The 13,564-nt window shown below is 33.6% G+C and overlaps 1 protein-coding gene across 3 annotated transcripts in view; it reads left to right on the top strand.

Annotated features, from left to right (window-relative positions):
- opcml (opioid binding protein/cell adhesion molecule-like) overlaps nt 1-13,564 on the top strand; it is a 408,742-nt gene that overhangs the window by 71,800 nt on the left and 323,378 nt on the right. The gene's annotated exons all lie outside the window — the stretch shown is intronic.

Raw genomic sequence — 13,564 nt, 5'->3', positions numbered from 1 at the left:
ACAAATTTAAGTTGATTAAACATGAAAGAGTTAATTCGTCCCTCCCAAAAATACTCAAGTATTTGTGTTGATTCAGCTCATTTAAAAAAAAGTAGCTTGAACAATCAGCAAAAATAACTGTTAGTGCACACACATTGTAAAAATGCTTGTTTCCACACAGTTCCTTCACGTTGTCCGAACACAAATTAAGTTAACTTAATTGTTTCCACAAATTTAAGTACATCGACCATAAACAATTTTGACTTCCAAAAACTCAAGAAATGAATTGATTCAGCTCATATTAAATAAGAAGTTTACTTAAGAACAAGCAGCAAAACATATTAAGTGCGTGTACACACACACACACACACGCACACACACACACACACACACACACACACACACACACACACTGTAAATATTTGTATATATGTATATTTGTAGTTGACAAATAGAAAAAAAAAAAAAAAAATATATATATATATATATATATATATATATATATATATATATATATATATATATATATATATATTTCTGTTGTCTGTAGTGTGATATTTGATTAATAATAATAGTAATAATAATAATATGAGTCAATAATTGTTCTATCACTTTTTTATACCTTTTTTATTTATTTTTTGCTTGACAGCAAAAAAAGCAAAAAAAAAAAGCAATTTGGGAGCAATTTTCTTTCTTCATGACTTAACATTCATTTATTTTCTTTTTGGCTTAGACCTTATATTAATCTGGGGTCGTCTCAGCGGAATGAACTGCCAACTTATCCAGCGCATGTTTTACATATGCCCTTCCAGCGACAACCCAACACTGGGAAACACCCATACACTCTCTTTCATACACATTGGCCAATTTAGCTTAATCAATTCACCTACAGCGCAAGTCTTTTGACTGTGGGGGAAACTTAAGCACCCAGAGGAAACCCATGCCAACACAGCAAAAACATGCAAACTCATTCAAGCCCCAGCCCAGCCCCAGCTGTGAGGCGATCATGCTACCCAATGTGCCACCGTGATCCCGTTAAGTCTTATCAGATTTGGAAACATTCTACAAAAAGGTGTGTGACACTTAAGGGCAACAAAACATTACAATTTTATAGTGGTACCAAAACAAATATTTTTTGTTTAGAACTTTTGAGATAAAAACCAAACAGGTGCACATCATGGGCTGTAGGGGGCTTTAGTCACATGACCTTGAACAGGGTCCTTTTACTAATTCAAGTTTTCAGATTAAATTTAATTTGCCCATTTAAAATGGAAGAGTGTGACACCAGAGGACATGGTTTCAATTAAAAAAAAAGTTTCTATGATTTAGAAGTACATGGATGAATAAAGATTGTAATTTACTAAAACAGCAACTTGTAAATTTTTGAAGATTTTACTTTATTATTTATTTATTTATTGTAGAAGCTTTAATTTATTAAGTTTATATGAGACTGTCACACCATAGGACAGATTTCAGATTTGGCTCAAAAATGTAAAATAAAAAGAAGAAATAACTAAGCCGTTTTTATAAAAAGAGGTCCATGAAAGACTGTCTTTTACAATTTACGGCATATGAAATAATTAAAATATTAATTATATTCATTTTTGTCATATGTGACATTGAAAATGCAACATCATGTCATCAACCCAATCTATACAGTGCCTCTAGGAAGATCATCATACCCCTTTAAAATAATTACTTAGCCATACAGCCCAAAATCAAATCATATTCCAGATAAACTTTTCAGCCTTTGAAATGTTTTGAAGCCTTCTTGTAACCTGTGTCTTTCTACAACTTTATCTGGAAGTTCTTTTGAAAGCAGGGTGTAGTAAAGGTAAAGTATAAACTTCACAGCCTACACTAAAAAAATGTAGGGTTTCACACAATTCATTCATGTTGTCCCAACACAAATTAAGTTAACACTTTTAACAAATTTATTTGGATTGAACATAAAAAAATTAAGTTGTCCCAATGAAATGTCAAAAACTGTTGTTTCAGCTCATTTTAAATAAATAGTTTGAACAAGCAAAAAAACTTTTCAACTTTTTTCAACAGGCACTGTATATATAGTGATATGTAATAGAAGTATGGTTGATACTTTGTCGTACATTGATAAAAATAGAAAATATATACATTATATTGTATTAAATTGGCTGAATTTAAACAAACAAATTTAAGTTAGTGATGTTGAACTTCATTTGTTTGTTTAAATTCAGCCTATATTAATTGTTTGCAATCACTGACGTAAAAAAAAAAAAAAGAAAAGTAAATTCAATGATTTTTTTTTTTTGTTTACAGCAGGATTTGAACTATTAAAATAATTGTACTTAACACTTAAAATGTTTAAAGTTTGTATTGAAGAACACTGTACACTCAAAATAAGTTGTGGTTGGATTATTTGCTTATTTGTATTAAAACTAATAATAATAAAAAAAGCAGCCTATAAATAAAAAAATAGTCTATTAATAATTACTTTTAGTATTATGATGAAACCTATTGATAGTATGTGTGTATGCAAGTTTTTTTTATATATATCTGTTTTATACTCCAATATATAATCTTGTTTTTATAAACTGTGTACTGTAATAAAGGGTTAGATAGCTGCTGGTTTGAGTCCCGGCTGGGTCAGTTGGCATTTCTGTGTGGAGTTTGCATGTTCTTGCTTGTTTTAAAGTATATATTTATTTATTTAAATGTGTATTTTATATTTTTTCCCAATTAAAATGATGTTTGCAGTGTACATTCATTTGAATTATGAGATTAAAACATGATTTAGGTCAGAACTGAATGCTGGCAGGGGATGATAGGTCACTGGCACTGGAAGAAAGAAGCCAGCGGTTGCCAGATTAAATACTTGAGTGTGGCCTGCAAATGCTTGAAATGGATATTTCACCCATAAAGGTCGAGGAAAAGTCTTTCTGTAAGTTCCGTCAGAAGTCTAAACCGCACCGTTATAGACATGCTGATTAAAATCATTACATGGACACGAACACCGTGAAAGTCACCTTGTTGTTTGCTGATGTGTTTATTTCTCCTGGCAGATTTCAATAAAATTCATTATCGCGTTTTTGCCGCCGTCAATTTATTTTCATATCAAGGGCTGTTAAATTTGATGTTGAATTAATGTGTATGTCTAGTTAATGCTTACAAGCTGTTCAGACAGAACACCCTGGGGCTCTCATTAGCTTCACCTTTTCCATATGTTAGCAAAATCTACAGCTGATCGCTTAATGGCATCAGAATTTGTTTGTCACTTCATTTGCAGTCGGGCGCCTTTTTGGATCAGCCTTGTAAGTTAATTAAAAACGCAATCCATACGCACATCACAAGTTTTCACATTTCTGGACTCCGTTAGTTTGATATTTGTTTTGACAATTTTCAGTGGTTTGGAACTGATACTATTTGCTTGCCAAATCAGTTAAAAGTTTACAATACTGGCAAAAGGAAGTTTGTCAAATTGGATAAGATAACATTGTTGGTTATTAATAAAATAATAGAATTATTAAGCAATTATATAAGTAATATTAAGCCATATATAATGTAAGCAACAAAAAATGTATTGCTTAAAATATTAATATATTTATATTTATAATATATTTATAATATATTGATATATATGTATATCTTAATTTGTTATTATGTTTATGATTTTATAAGGTTTTAAACATGAGAAGGCCCACACACGGAATTCACAGATTTCTGAACAGGTTTGGCCCATCATTGAGTCTATTTATTTACTTGTGTGAATGTGCGTCAAATTTATATTATTTTTTTTATTAATTTCAATAATGTTATTGACTAATATGAAAAATTTAATAGGATTTATATACAATACAGTTTATATAGTACTATTTTCTGTAATTTAGTAGATATATGATAGACTTGCTTTGTTTGCCAAATACGTGGATTTAATTGAATTTTCATTGTAAACATTAAAAAAATGTTTAAAAAGGTATTCTTTTTTTATTTCATATATTACGTTTTTAGAGATGATTCTCCCAAAATTAATTAATTTATTAATTTTCCTTTAGCTTAGTCCCTTTGTTCATCAAAAGTCACCACAATGGAATGAACCACCAACTTATCCGGCATTTGTTTTACACAGCAGCTGCCCTTTTAGCTAGAACCAAGTACTGGGAAACATCCATACACACTCATTCACACACATACACTATGGCCAATTTAGTTTATTCAATTCACCTATTGCGCATGTCTTTGGACTGTGGGGGAACCAGAGCACCCAGAGGAAATGCATGCCAACATAGGGAGAACATGCAAACTCCACACAGAATCTCCAACTGACCCAGCTGGGACTCGAACCAGCGACCATCTTGCTGCAAGGTGACAGTGCTAACCAACTCCCAAAATTATTCCGCATACATTTTTTAAATTTTTTTTTTTTTTCCAAAATTCTGTGCAAAAATAGTAAAAAAAATTGTAAATTCCATACACGTGTGTGGAATTTTGTATTTACTTTTTGAAAGGTAATACATGTATTTATTAATATTTTATTATTATTATTCCTTTATTTAGCCATGAAGTCACATTGAGCTTTTACTATGCCTTTTTCCAGTAACACCTGGCATCTCTTATTCATAGGTGGGTTACACAGTTAGCTAGATTTGGTTATTGACGATTTGACATGATCCAGGGTCGTTTAGTTCTTCAAAACTCATCTAAGAGTTGTTGTTATAGCAACAGTTCTGGTAGCTCAAACCTGGTTGGGAGCTGGCTCATTCATATAAACAGGATTAGATCGGGTCAATTCAAGCCAAAAGATAATACTGAAAGTATGTACCAAATGCTGATATTTTCTTAGTTAAAAAAGTACAAAAAAACAAACAAACAATATATATATATATATATATATATATATATATATATATATATATATATATATATATATATATAAATTTATGCAATCATACACATGTTTTGACCACTAATATGCCGGTGATTTGATGCTTTGCAAAAGTTGCAGACACCTTTACCGATATAAAAATGCTTTTTTGATGAAAATTTATTTATACAGTTATTGCTTATGCTAATTAAAAAAAAAATGTAGATGTAGAACTAAATGCATTGATATGCATTGAAATACATGATAAATACTCTGGACACATAAAAGTGTAAAGCCTGCAGCTCATAACAAATGTGGAAAGTTATTGCGTATCATATTTAACAAACCGTTTACTACGAATTTTATGTAATTTTGCTCACATGGATAATTGCTGTGCTGTCAGCCAAACATTGCATTGCTGATCCTGATTTCGAGGATCGATAGATTTGTCCTTCACAACATATGCAGCAATCTCAGATCAGTTTATTCAGACATTTTCATCTGATTTGCGAACTTGTTTGAAGAATCAAATTAGCCAGAGATGAGTTATCAAGATTAAAAGATCCAGTCAAATCATCTTAGATCATTTAAGGGAGGTAAGAAGAACAGACCCCTGGACTAGACGGCAGCACATGATTGTTGCATAAATGAATCACAAAGATAATGTATAGCAGATTATACATCTTCAGATCCTAAGTCATAATTTTTAATTACATTGTGAAAAACAAATACATCCACAACCAAATCTAAGGGACATTGAAAGACAAAGCTCTTTACCCATTTCTGTTACCCTGGGAAATATCAACCAAAAGCATGCATTTATTATTTTATTAAAAAAAACAAAAACAAAAAACATGCTAACATCAGAACTTATATCAACATTTTAATTGAATATGTTAATTGCTTGATCAGCTTTGAATCAACTCATATTAACCGAAACGCATGCCAGATTATTATGTAATACGTAAACATGTCACGCAGTCACCAAATCTCTCTATATTTTGGACACTAGCCCATTGTCCAACCAATCAGTTTTTGTTTTCAGACTGCAGCCTCTTTAGTGTTGCAGCTTTCTTGCTCAATCCAAATGATGTTTTTAATGGGGTCTTTTCTTTCAGCATCAAGTGAGCTGATAACTTTCCCAAATTAATTGGAGAAAAATAGCAGTCAATTCTATTACCCAGACCCATTATATATACTTTTCTGTATAGCCTCCTGCCAATTTGACCGAATGGCTGAGCAGCTCTAAAATTTCCCACATACTTCCTACATCCCTGAGCCATTCCTTTCACACCAGTCTGAATTTTTCATTTGGTAGTTAAGTATTTTTTTTAAATTCGCCAGCAAAATTTGGTCCACATGCCTGTGTTAGTGGAAGTAGCTTATAGGGAACAGATATTCAGTTCTCCTCTGAAATAACCAGACTGGATTTTAGTCTAACCATATTTGTTAAATGTTCCTTATAAAGCTTGGTAGACATTTTTTAAAGATTTTTTTTTATTATACTGGCTGGGACACTTCCTGAGAGCAATCAATAATTGAAGTGGTTATAAAAAAAGACAAAAAGGAAATGGGGTCAGAGCTGTGAAATATTGACATTGGGATGTTTTGTTATTCTGAGGTATATTTTGTGAAAGCAGTGGACATACAGTGAAGATAAAAATTAGGTAAATGTCGACATTTTGAGGTCTCTGCTTAGTTATTTTGATGTTTATCAAACAGGAGTAAAATAGTTATTAAACATATTTAATATGTTTAGTTTTTAAGCATATTTTATAAGTTATATGTGCAATTCTAGTATTGCATGTATATTTTTCCATCTATAAACTTTCTATTTTTTTTTTTTTTAACAAAACTTGAATGAATTAATTTTTATTGATTAAACACATTACACAAAGTTGTCTTTATAAACAATTTCTGTAATCATATTTAGGGACATTTTATCTGGAAAATGTTAACTTATAGACTGTCTATTGGATGTTTATTTGCAGTCTGCCCTGACCTTTGCCAGCTCAATTGCATTAGGCTTTGTGGATTATATATTTTGTTACCGTTTGCTCCGTTGATGGGTTCCGTTGACCCATCTAAAGCTGCATTTGGATCTTTACCCCATTGTCAACGCACATTCATAACCCAATTTAGGGGTGTCAAAATTAATTGTTTCTTCCATGCACCACGATGCAGATGCAAATGCAAATGCTTCAAGCCAAAAAAAAAAAAAAAAAAATAGATGAATGTGCAAAATTCACTGCGTGTTCATCTGCTGGGACAATCTTTCACTGACACTGAAGAACAGTATTACTCAGGAGCCACTGTTTTATTGCTAAGGATAATATGAAAGCTATTCACTCTTCTCTTTATAATAATAATAATAATTATTATTACTTTTTGATAATAGTTTTTTTTTCTTGATTAAAACATTGTTTTTGTTTTTCACTCTAATTTTTGTTCTTTCCTTGTTTCCCATTTTCTCTTTCCCTTTTTTTCTCACTTAGTTTTTTTTCCCTTCTGGCTAATTTTCATGTCCTTTTTTGCAAATACAGTTAAAGTCAGAATTATTAGTCCTCCTCAATTATTAGCCCCCTTGTATATATTTTCCCCAATTGTTAAATGGAAAGAAAAATTACAATATGGGCCCTATTTTATTGATCTAGGTGCAAAGTCTAAAGTGCATGGCCCAAAAACGGGTTATGTCCGAATCCACTTTTGCTATTTTAAGAATGGAAAAATAAGTTTTGCGCCCCAGCGCATGGTCTAACAGGGTTGTGCTTATTCTCTTAATGAGTTAAGGGTGTGTTTTCAGCATAACGTGCATTAAACCAGAGTCTTGTCTCCCATTCCCTGGGAGTCTGCTTTGCGCTATGGCTGAATAAATGAATGCTTCACTAGCGAGAAAACAGTTTAATAATCTGCAGCGTGAGGTTAAAGAACAAGCCTCCTCCATCTGGCCTCTTTACTTTCTTTTTACTTTACTTTTACTCTTTACTTTGCTCCTGTATTTTACGGTGTTGTATGCTTTCCACTTAAGACATCCATTAGCCTACACATTTACATTCATTTGTTAAGCACAAAGATTTGTTTCAAAAGTATTTCTAAATTCAGTTCTAGATTCCAGCAAACAAATAAATAAAGATTAATAACAAAGTGTGGTCAAAAAACTTCTAACGTTCTATCCAAGCACACGTCCTATTTTTAGGCCCCATATGGTTATGCAGACATCTCCAAAACCCGACAGGTGGACAAATCTAAACTTGTTTTATTAAAAAAATAATAAATAATGATAATAATAACATTAGGGCGAAGCAGTGGCGCAGTAGGTAGTGCTGTTGCCTCACAGCAAGAAGGTCGCTGTTTTTCGTCTCAGTTGGCGTTTCTATGTAGAGTTTGCATGCATCTCCCTGCGTTCGCGTAGGTTTCCTCCGGGTGCTCCGGTTTGCCCCATAGTCTAAAGACATGCGGTACAGGTGAATTGGGTAGGCTAAATTGTCCATAGTGTATGAGTGTGTGAATGAGTTTTTGTGGATGTTTCTCAGAGATGGGTTGCGGCTGGAAGGGCATCCGCTGTGTATGGATAATGTGCTGGATAAGTTGGCGGTTCATTCCGCTGAGGCGACCCCAGATTAATAAAGGGACTAAGCTGACAAGAAAATTATTGAATGAATGAATAACATTAAACAAATGCAAATTGTCATGAATAAACTGAAAATGCCCCTTTACGCGAAGAAGGCACGGAGGCGGTTGTTTTTATATTCATGCAGAAAATAATATTTTTTGTAACATTTTATTTTAGATTTTTTTTTTTTCATATGTTAAGATATTTGTATATTGCTGTACATTCTGTGTGTATTAAGCAATGTGTACGTGTTTTGGATCTGCATAGGTGCATAACTAACGCACTCTGTGCCACACTTTAGACAAGGTTTTATTTGGTCAATGACAGAGTCTATTTCTGTTACTCAAAATAGCAGCTTAAAGTAACATTTAAAGGCTTAACTAGGTTAATTTGGTTAATTAGGCAAGTTAGGGTAATTAGGCAAGTTATTGTATAAAGATGGTCAAAAAATCCCAGAAGGGCTAATAATGTTGACTTCTACTGTATATGGCCGTCTCAACAACAAGCATTAAGCAGAACTCTTGTTTTGTTTCTCTAAGTGAATGGAAGCATGTTCTCTAGTCTTACTATTGCTTGCCCTGTTAACTGAATAAAAGCAGAAGAGAGGTCAGTTTTTGCCCAATCAGTGAGTGCAGCCGATCCTTTATTCCTACAGCTGTCAGTTCACATTTAGTGTTTGGGGGCTCTTGGGTATTCTGTCAGAGAGATACACAAAAGGCCCTTGTGATTGGACGAAAGCTATTTTTCCAGGGCACTCTGCACAACATTTGATGTCATCGTCCTAAAAAGGAACATCTTCCAACGGGCAATGTCATTGGCTCCGTTTTGTTTGGCTTTGTTTTAGCTCTGAACTATCGCTATATAATGAGGGACAAATGGAGCCTTGTCATCATCTGCTGCATTGTCTGGGGATTGTCATAATGCCATTTTTTTTTCTTTTGTCTTTGTAGTTTGTCAAACACAGCATGTCAAATGCTAGTCTTAATGTCCTCCACTTAATTAAGATTCAAGTCGCTCATTGCTTGATTTCACAGTCTAATCACAAGGGATGTAGGTCAGATTGTTGCCCACCAATTTCATGCATTTTGTCTTTCAAAACAGAGTAATAGTATTAGCAATTATGAACAGCCATCCTCTTATTTTAAAGCATGGTTCAGGTTTTTCTTTCAAGATCTTTCAAGCATTTTTCCTTTTCCTTTTGTTTGCATTTGTTGTATTTGATTTTTCTCCTCTTACTACTACTTCTATAACAACAACAACAACAACAACAACAACAACAACAACAACAACAAAATGGGTTGCTTTTAACTCTCTTTTTTGTTAAGTTTTTTTAATTGTTTTCCTCCTCCTTGTCAGACATTTTCTATTACCTTTTCTATTACTATTATTTAATTTTTTTCTTCTCACTTTATATTTTTGGTTAATTTTCTTTTCCTTTTTTTTGGTTTAGTGTAAATTTACCCCATTAGATCTTTTATTTATTTATTTATTTATTTATTTATTTATTTATTTAATTCAATAATTGTATGTTATTTTGATTTATATTAATATATTTATATTTTATTTTTACTTATTTAATCTTTTCTTTTTCCATTATCTTTATGCTTTGGTTGATTTTCTTTTCCTTATATTAACTACTTTTTTCCCTTTAGTTTCATTTATTCTCTATTTTCTTCCTTACATTTCCAATTTATTTATTTACTGGCTTTTACCTTTTACAATTTTTCCTTTTATTCAATATCAATTATTTTAATTCTTCAATGTTTTCTACTACTATACTGTATATTTTATTTGTACTTTTCATTAAATTTTTCCTCTTATTTATCTATTTATCGTTTAGTTTCTTATTCATTGCCCAATTTGTTTTGTACATACTTGTTTCTGCTTCCATTTCTATTTTACTCTGCTATTATCTTAACAGTAATTGTAGATTTAAAAACTTTCCTAAAAGTGTTGTCTCCCAAAAGTTCACAGTACGAACATCAGGATCTTTCTGTTAGCACCATCAGTATGCAGTGATAAAACTTTATAAATCCCTAAGCCACAAACGGATGTTGTTCGATTTTAAACCGAAGTGTCAATTTCCCACCAACCTCTCAATCCATAATCACGTCTCATTTGCTAAAAGAGAAGTATTTTCATCCAAGCATTGAGATCTTGAACTGATTGTTCTCATGTAAATAACGGTGCGTTAATCATAACAAAGGTTTTTTCATGTTTTTTTAATGAGAAAAAAAGGGAGCCGCTCAAAAGTACAACATAAATACACACAGAAACACACTTCATATTGATCGACACACTGTTTTACGTCCACAGGGAGGGTTGAAGAGGGGAATGAGCTATTAGGGTCACATGATCAGTGTCGACAGTGAAGAGCCGTTTCTCAGAAGGTCATTGATTTGATCTTCAGAGCTGAAGTGCTGACAGTGTTTAAGACTGTCGGTAAAAAAAAAAAAAAATCCTCCTACAAGTCTTCAGTCTTCTGCAAAGCGCCTGACCCCTGTCTTGCCCTACGGCTGTTTCAGAATAGCCGATTGTATCCTCTAAATGTTCTGTTGGTTCAAATGAAAACACGCATCCATGCAAACTGATGTAAACCTAAGTATCTGTGTCGTTCACCTTTAAACATCCTTGAAGGTATTTCTCCTTTTATTTGGCATGTGCACAGAGCAGCGTTCAAGTAATCTGTTTTCAAATTAGAATTTTAGACACACAAAAAGTTGAAGTAAAGGTCTCGAAATCTCCTTTATTATTTCCATAGCTCAATATGCCTCATGAATTCGTAACGAGGCAGCAGTGCTCGAGCAAAAGGAAAAAAAACATTTTGTCTTTTCTCTCCAATGCTCATTGTAAAAAAGGTAAGAATGTATTTTAACGTGCAGTCTTTGCGTAAGCGAGCTGTTCTTTCTGAATCGTGGCCTTGTTCATCATTGGTAGCGGTTGGGAAACACATGCAGCGTGTCAGTCAGTTCTGTTGAACCTGCGTCCCCTCGGGGAGCGACTACACGCTACTTGCTCTGAATCCGAATTTCCCTTTAATTAATGTGAATCGGGGAAAGTGAGCTTCTCTGACATAATGAGGCCATGAATGTTCAATTTCACTGCAGGTTGGGTTGTTTAAATGAAATGTTTCATCTTTAGAATTACACACAGGCAACCCGGGCTTATTTGAAATGTGTGACTCTGTCTATATATTGGTAAAACTTTAGAAAAAACGTACCTGTGTATACAATTGACTGCAGTTTTTCAGGGGAAATGAACACTTGAAGCAATAAAAGGCCTGGGTTTCTCACAAGTTCTTTGTTGTTTTTTTCAATTAGGAGTTAAAAGGAGTTCTAAATAGATTGGTAAAGGAATGATGTCAGAACTTGGCTCCCTTGAGATTGTCTTAGAGGATTTTGCTGTGGGATTTTTCAAATCATCCGAAAAGTAATGTCTGTGGAAAAGAATAACTTGCCACTGCTTTCCTTTATTATGTATATTAGACAGATCAAGGGATTGGAGTTAACCTTTTTGCTAACTGCCTAATTGAGGTACAAACAAATCCAAAAACAGAATTAACCAGATTAAGTCATAGCTTCGATTTATTTATTATTAAATTCGATTTGCAGCAGTCAGTTAATAAATGTGTTTCCATCCTAATGTGAAGTGAATCTTTTCAAAGTTCACAAAATAACCCCTTCCTTGCTTTTTTTTTTTTTTTGGAGGCAAATTGTCCCATTGTCTGTGGTTACTACTTTTGATATTCCACCATATCCATGTATTGGTTTATTTTGAGTTCTCCCACCTGGCTACACTTTACCCTCTCATTTTGCAGACTTTGTAGCCTTCTTAACCCTTCTGGCTTGGTGGTTAATTCTTCTGAGCTGGAGGAGCCCTCACCCTTCTCACTCTTGTTGGATAAGACATATTCTTATTTTATGAAATTAGAGATAAGTAGGTACTCTCTTCACTGACCTAGCACTATTTTCATTAAACTGTGGGAACCCATTCGCAAACAAACCCAAACTCTTCAGCTAGACTCTATTCTTTCTGATGGAGTCCCCACCCCCAACTCCCAGCTTGGTACTGGATGTTCTGGTCAGCACATTATAGAGCTGTACTTTCTGTATGTAAGATTGCACTACTGTTTTTTTTTTTTTGCCTCAAAATACTCTTTAGTGTATTTGCTTACTGTTACATGTTCTTGTTGTCCTTTATATTGGATCTTTCTGTAATGTGTTTTACAATGTTTATATAATGTAAAATGTAATACAATGTAAATGTAATACAATGTAAAAGTTTTAATGTTTAACTAATTTAAAAATAAAATCCAAATGCAAATTAGGTAAGTTCCCATAAGTTATTTTGGAGTAGTTGACTGTAGTATTGGTAACCTAGTAACTGACATTAAACAAGGCAGATATAATGAAGACAGCTGATTTGTCACATGGATGTAGTGTTGGCAATGTCACAAGCTCATCGGAAACATTTACTAATTCTAATTAGATTTTATATAGACTGTTGGGTTGGGGTTGGGGTTAAGGTTAGTGTAAGTTGACATGTACTTGCAAGGTTTCCTATAGTCAATTAACGCAGTATCAGCAGATTATAATGAGACAGTCTACTAATACTTAGTATTACTGCACACAGCAAGATGGTCGCTGGGTAGCTGGTTCAAACATCGGCAGGAGTTTGCATGTTCTCCCTGCCTTCACGTGGGTTTCCTCCGGATGCTCCGGTTTCCCCCACAGTCCAAAGACATGCGGTACAGGTGTATTGGGTAGGCTAAATTGTCCATAGTGTATGTGTGTGTGTGTGAATGTGTGTGTGGATGTTTCCCAGAGATGGGTTGCAGCTGAAAGGGCATCCGCTGCGTAAAAACTTGCTGGATAAGTTGGCGGTTCATTCCGCTGTGGCGACCCCGGATTAATAAAGGGACTAAGCCGACAAGAAAATGAATGAATGAATGGTAGGGATGCTCGGATCAGGATTTTTGCAGCCGATATAGAGTACTGATTCCTTGACACGGTGATCGGTCGATACCGATTCTGATGCTTCAAGCTTTATAATGCATTAAGCACATTTTCATTCTAAGTATAAACCTTAAGGGAAGATCACACCTTGCCTAAGAGAATAAATTAAGGATGCTG

Source organism: Danio rerio, chromosome 10 (assembly GCF_049306965.1).
Source record: "Danio rerio strain Tuebingen ecotype United States chromosome 10, GRCz12tu, whole genome shotgun sequence".
Taxonomy (NCBI): domain Eukaryota; kingdom Metazoa; phylum Chordata; class Actinopteri; order Cypriniformes; family Danionidae; genus Danio; species Danio rerio.
Note: the sequence above shows the minus strand (reverse complement) of the source record. Positions and strands in the feature narration are given on the sequence as shown.